The sequence below is a fragment of the Somniosus microcephalus genome, unplaced genomic scaffold, assembly GCF_052327205.1.
Source record: "Somniosus microcephalus isolate GS21.2 unplaced genomic scaffold, FLI_Smic_1.0 unresolved_chr4, whole genome shotgun sequence".
Classification (NCBI taxonomy): domain Eukaryota; kingdom Metazoa; phylum Chordata; class Chondrichthyes; order Squaliformes; family Somniosidae; genus Somniosus; species Somniosus microcephalus.
In genome coordinates, this window is record NW_028225182.1 from 35,817,347 (window position 1) to 35,823,871 (window position 6,525).

A 6,525-nucleotide genomic window follows, 5' to 3' on the forward strand; every position below is an offset into this window, starting at 1 on the left:
ACCTGCCCGCTCCCCTCCGCACCGGGTGACCGTAGATCAAGAGCGTGGGACTGAAGTGCAACCAAAACTTGAGGAGCAGCCCCTTCAAATAATGAAAGAGGGGCTGCAACCTCTCACACTCTATATAAATATGAAACACGGACTCCTCCAGACCGCAGAACAAACATGCGGTCTGGGAGTCCGTGAACCTACTTAAATACCTATTGCACGGGACTGCCCTGTGCAACACCCTCCAGGCCAAGTCCCCAATAGAACAAGGGAGGACTCCCGCATAGAGAGCCCCCCATTGGGGACCTCCGCCTCCGTCGGAAGGTAAAACTGCACGCCACGGCGTGTCCGGACGGCAGGCGAAGATGGCAAAGTGGAAGGTGTGCAGGAGCAGCCCGTACAGGAAACCCCTCCGTGCGGAATGAAAAGGCACAGAGGGTATTTCCTCGAGACGGCTCAAGTTGTGAGGCGCCGGCTCCCGAGGGGGGGGTCGGGGCTGGGCGCCGACAAGGAATTCCGTCCGAACGGGGGAAAGCTCAGACGGGATCGCCCCACACGCCTGAGCCGCCTCGATACACCTAGTGGTGCCGGGGCGCACTTTCGCCTTTATCGACTCGATGGCATCGGCCGCGAGCCGGACGTTTACCCAAGACATGCGCCTCGCCAACTCCTCCGGCGCCATCCAGCCCACTCCTCCGCCATCGAGCAGGTCCCCGACTCGAGTCACCTTGCCAGCCACAGCTCTGTGCTCCGCCAGCCACCCGAACCTGCGGACGTGGAGGTGCGGATTCCTGAACAGTGGCTCCCGAAGGACAGCCACCATTCCTGTCGGGGGAGAGCTGCGCCTGGAAGCGACCCGGTTCCAAACCCATAGCAGTTCCTGGTAGAAGACCGGCAGCCCCCGCAGGCTGGCACGCGTGCCACCCACTTCCACAAACAGGAGCTGCGTGTCATAATTGAGGCCACGCAGCTGGCGGAAAAAATACGTCGCCAGCGCGCACCATCTTGGAGGAATCTCAACGTACAGGTATCTCTGCAGCGTCTGAAGACGGAAAGTCGCAGCCTGGGTGCGAAGGCACACCAGCGCCTGACCGCCCTCCCTAAGCGGGAGACTCAGAACCGCGGCAGAGACCCAGTGCATCCTGTTGTTCCAGAAGAAGTCGACGAGCTTCTTCTGTATCTTGGCGACAAACGCAGGGGGAGGGATCAGAGTAACCAACCGGTACCACAACATGGCGGCCACCAGTTGGTTTATGACCAACGCCCGACCCCTGTAGGACAACACTCGGAGCAATCCCGTCCAGCGACCTAAGCGAGTGGCGACTTTGGCCTCCAACTCGTGCCAGTTCGCCGGCCAGGCGTCCTCGGCCGGGCTGAGGTAGACTCCCAAGTAGAGGAGGTGCGTAGTGCTCCAGGCGAAGGGCCTGAACTCCTCCGGCAGGGAGTCCACCTGCCACTGACCCACCAGGAGTCCAGAACATTTCCCCCAGTTGATCCTGGCGGAGGATGTGTCCGAATAAATCTGCTGGCATTCCCGCATCCTCCGCAAGTCAACGGGATCCGTGACCATGAGGAGCACGTCATCGGCGTAAGCCGAGAGGACCACCTCCACGCCCGGCCCTTGCAGAGCCAGTCCCGTCAACCTCTTCCGCAAGAGGCGCAGGAAAGGCTCCACGCAAATGGCATATAACTGGCCGGACATGGGGCATCCCTGACGCACCCCCCTCCCGAAGCGAAGGGGCGCCGTCAAGGACCCGTTAACTTTAATCAGACACTCCGCGGCAGCGTACAGAAGTCGGATCCGGGCGACAAAATGCGTCCCGAACCCGAATGCGCGCAGAGTCCCGAAAAGATACTCGTGATCCACCCTGTCGAACGCCTTCTCCTGATCTAGGGAAAGGAAGGCGACCGACAGACCAGCCCTCTGGGAATGGTGGAGCAGGTCCCGGACCAGATGGATGTTATCATGAATAGACCGGCCCGGGACCGTGTAGGACTGGTCGGGGTGGATCATGTGGGCCAGCACGGCGCCAAGGCGAGCAGACATGGCCCTGGCAAAAATTTTATAATCCGTGCTGAGGAGGGAGACCGGGCGCCAGTTCTTAAGAAGGCGGAGATCGCCCTTCTTAGGCAGCAGGACAATCACTGCCCTGCGCCACGAGAGGGGCATCTCCCCGGTCGCCAAACTTTCCCCCAGGACCCGCGCGTAGTCGCCCCCCAGGACGTCCCAGAACGCCCTGTGGAACTCCACGGTCAGCCCGTCCAGCCCCGGGGACTTCCCCCTAGAGAGCTGGCGGAGGGCGCCGGTCAGCTCCTCCAGACACAGAGGAGCATCCAATTTTTCGGCGCCCTCCAGGCCGACCTTCGGCAGGTCCTCCCACAAAACTCTGCGCGCGTCCTCGCTGGACGGATCCGGAGAGAACAGAGCCCCGTAATAGGCGCGGGTCTCCGCGCGGATTCCCTCCGGATCCGAGACCGGAGATCCGTCGTCGGCCAGCAGCTCCAGGAGCTGCTTACGGACCCCCCGTCTTTTTTCCAGCGAGTAGAAGAAGGGGGAGCCGCGGTCCAGGTCCCGCAGGAACTGAATCCGCGACCTCACGTACGCGCCTCGGGACCCGACGAGCTGCAGGTCCTTCAGCGCGCCCTTCTTCTCTTCGTACACCAACCGCAGGGCCGGGTCCTCGACGACTTGACCGAGACGGGACTCCAGGTCGAGCACCTCCTTCTCCAACCGCCCGACCCTGGCTTCCCGCCTCTTGGTCCACCCCCTCGCATACTCCTGACAGAAGAGACGGACGTGAGCCTTGCCCACGTCCCACCATAGCCTCAAGGAGGGGAAGCCCCCCTGCTTCCTTCTCCAGCCGGCCCAGAACCGACGAAACGAATCCTGGAACCGCGCGTCCTCCAGCAGCAGGTTGTTAAAGTGCCAGTACGCGGACCCCCCCCCCCCGCGCGCAGCGGAACTAGCTCCGCCCACACCAGGTGGTGGTCCGCGCACGGCACCGGCCGCATGGAAGCCGCCGGAACGCAGGAAACGTATGCCCTGGAAATGCAGAGGCGGTCGATTCTGGACGCACCTCTCCCAGGCCTCACACAAGTGAAAGCGCTGGAGTCGGGATGGAGATTTCGCCAGACGTCCACCAAGTCGAGGGACCCGACCAGGTCCCTCAACTTCTCCATCGCCGCCGGGCATCGCAGGCGGCCGGTGCGGTCCCTTGCCTCGAGGGTGCAATTAAAATCCCCCCCGAGGACGACGCACTCGCCCGCGTCGATGGAGCCCAGAAGAGTGGACACTTCTTCAAAGAAGCGCGCTTGCTGCGCACCGGCCCCAGGGGCGTACACGTTCACTAAATGGAGCGGCACGCCCCCCAGGCGAACAGTGACCTGGAGCAAGCGGCCCGGCACGAGCTCCTTGACCCCCAAGATCTCCGGCTGAAAATGCGGGGCCAGCAAAATAGCCACCCCACTGGAAACATTGGAGAGGTGACTCATGCTGACCCCTCCTTGCCACTCCAGGAGCCACGTGGCCTCATCTCCCGGAACGGTGTGGGTTTCTTGCAGGAAGCACACCGCATACTTCCCGTCCCGAAGGACCGAAAAATTATTAAATCTGCGGCTAGCTTCCCTGCTGCCGTTGATGTTGAGGCTGGCTATGGTTATCTTCATTTCAGAAGCATAATCCAACCCCTACTTATCACTAACGGGGGAAGGGAGGGCGGCCGCTAGTTGACCGCCACTCCCTTTGCAGCCCAGTGAGGAAGGACCGGAATTGACGCAGCTCGAGCGGGTCCATGCCCGCGTCCGCGTCCATGGTCTTGAAGGCGATGCGGGCCGACCCGACGAACAGCGCCAGCCACGACCATCTATCGAGGGCCAGCCGGGTCTTTTGACGACCCTGGCACGTGGCCACAAAGTCCCGGAGATCCTTAATGGGAATGAGGGGGGTCCCGGCGAGGGGTGTGAGGTCCTCCATCTCCTCATCAGCGATGGAATCCCATTCCTCCTCCGCCCCCACCACCGAGTCCCCGTCCTCCTCCGGGGGGTCGCCACCGGCGGCCGATCCGTCCGCCACGCGGTGCGCAGCGAGCGGCTCGGCCGCGACGCCGGCCCCGCCTCCGCCCGGATCCCACCCCCAGGATCGGTAGCGGAGGATTCCTCCCTGGGCTCCTCTAGGGGCGCCGGGCCAGAAGACGGCGGCGGTCCGGAGCCCCCCATCCGCCTCAGGAGCCGGAACGACCGGAGAGATCGGAGAGTACGTAAAAACGAACTTCTCCAAGTCACCCGGTGCCGGAGAGACAGACAGAGGGCCTTCCTCTTCCGCACCACCGGCCTCCGACCCAGCAGATGGGGTAATTTCAGTTAAACCCTCGACGAGGTCGAGCAGCACTTGGGAAACGACCGGGTCACTTTGGGCGAGCTCATTATCCGAGGACTCGCCCGACCCGGACCCCAGGCCGCCCAACCCGTCGAGGGGTAACGGTACTGAAAGTGGATCTACTTCCGCCGCGGGTTGTTCCGCGACCCCCCCCACGGGCAGGGTCTCGTCCCCATCCCCGGGAGGCACAAGCTGGGCAGACACCTCTGCCTCAGCCCCCCTAGGGACAGGCGACCCCTGCCGTTCGCCCGTGATGGTATTAGCGGTGGGGTGGGGCGCAGTACCCGCGGCGGGCGACGACTCCCCCCGACCGGAGGGACCTTCCTCCTCCCGGTCCTCCTCCTCATCCAGGGGGTCGCGCCTTCTTTTAAGTGCGGAGGGGCAGAGGGAGACCTCCATTTCCGCAGAGGCCACCCCTGCTCCCTCCGGCGGAGCGAGTTCTTCGGGTCCCTCGGGCCCAAGCCCGGCCGCAGGTTCTGGCGCTACCGCCTCGGCGGTCGCGGCCACTGGCTCGGGCACGAGGTCCCCCCCGCCGCCGCACTCCGCGGGGGGACCTGCCCTACGGTATTTACTTTTCCCCCGCGCCTTCTTCCCGACCGGACAACCCTCCTCCCCCCCGCCGGAGGCCAAGATGGCATCGACCTCCGACGACGGCCGCACCCCAGTAGCACTTGTTTGGGGGGGGGCACAGCTAGACCCGGGGGGAGGAGCGGCGGCGGCGCCAGCTTCGGCCACGCCAGACGATCTGGCGGCCTTGGAGGCGGGGCAGTTCTTACGAATATGCCCCACCTCCTTGCAGGCGTGGCACCGCACGCCGTCCGTCGTCCAGAAGACGCGGTATGGGGTCCCCTCATGGAGGACTGTAAAGGCCCCGTCCGTCTCCCCCTCCCGCGCCAGCTGGATAAAGGCCTGGCGGCGGAAGGAGAAGACATGGCGAAGGCTGGCTTCCCGGAATCCGAGCGGGATCGACGCGATCCCCGACCTCACCTCCCCAAGTTGGTGCAAGTGGGGGAGGAGGAGCTCACCGGAGATAAAGGGCGGGACGTTAGACAGAACGACCCTCTGCGCGGTGGCCTCAAGAGGGTCCACCGGCAGGAAGGTCCCGCCCACGGTGAGCCCCTGGGCGATGGCCAGGGCCACCGCCCGCTCGGACTCCAGGAAGAACACAGCCTTCCCATACATCCTCGAGGCGGCGAGGATGGCTGAAGGGCCGACAACCCCAGCCATCGCCTTCACACATGCCTCGATAGTCATATTGGGGTGGGTGTAGCTCTTCACCCCAAGCTTCTTCGTGATAAGTCGGAACGGTGACAGGGCAGCAGAAGGAGCGGGAGCAGCCGCGGCTTTGACCGTCACCGCCGCATATGTTCTCGCTGGCCCCCGTCACCGCCGAAGATGTCGAAGCCATACTGGGGTGATTTTTTGGGAGCCACACACACCCCAAGTCACAGGCCCTGTGGTGTTAAGTGGCCTCGGTAAAAATTGAAGGTCTGCCACCGAGCAGAGGAAGTTTAAAGCCAATGGCCCGCCTCTCCCCTTGATGGAATGATTGGGAGAGGGGCCTCCTCCTCTCTGCTTAAAGTGGCTATTAGTGGTTTTAAAGGGGGGTGCCCTTTGAGAGAGACAAAAGAGAGGGATAAAGAGAGAGAGAGAGGGGGTGGGTGGGAAGGAGGGGGGTGCCGCAAAGGCAGGGTCACCACTCTAGGTGGTATTTGGTGGGTGGGTGTCAGCAGGGGTGCACTCCCCGATGGAAACAAAAGTCTATGAAGATGATCTTCGGGCAGGGGGAGAAGATGTCTTCGCCTGGGTAGGCTGGAGAAAGCCCAGGCTCAGCCCCACACCAGGTCTTCTCGATGTAGATAAGTAAGTAAGAGGCTTCACCTGGGCAGCTCCAGCCAACCCAGGCCAGGCTTCCCGGCCCGTCTTCTTTCCTCCCCCCGCCTAGAATACACAGTCTTTTGGGGAATGCACAAAAAGACACCCACCTGCAGATGTTGGAAGTAACGACGCAGCTCCTCCCCTCCTTCCAAGTAGAAGTTGGCTGGTGTTCCTCTCCCCTCTCTCCTCTCCTGAGATGGAGGCCTCTCCTCTCCTCCTCTCCCTCCAGGCACCTCAGTTGTAGATGGTCTGGTTGGTGGTGGACTGGTGCCTCTCCTTCTCCT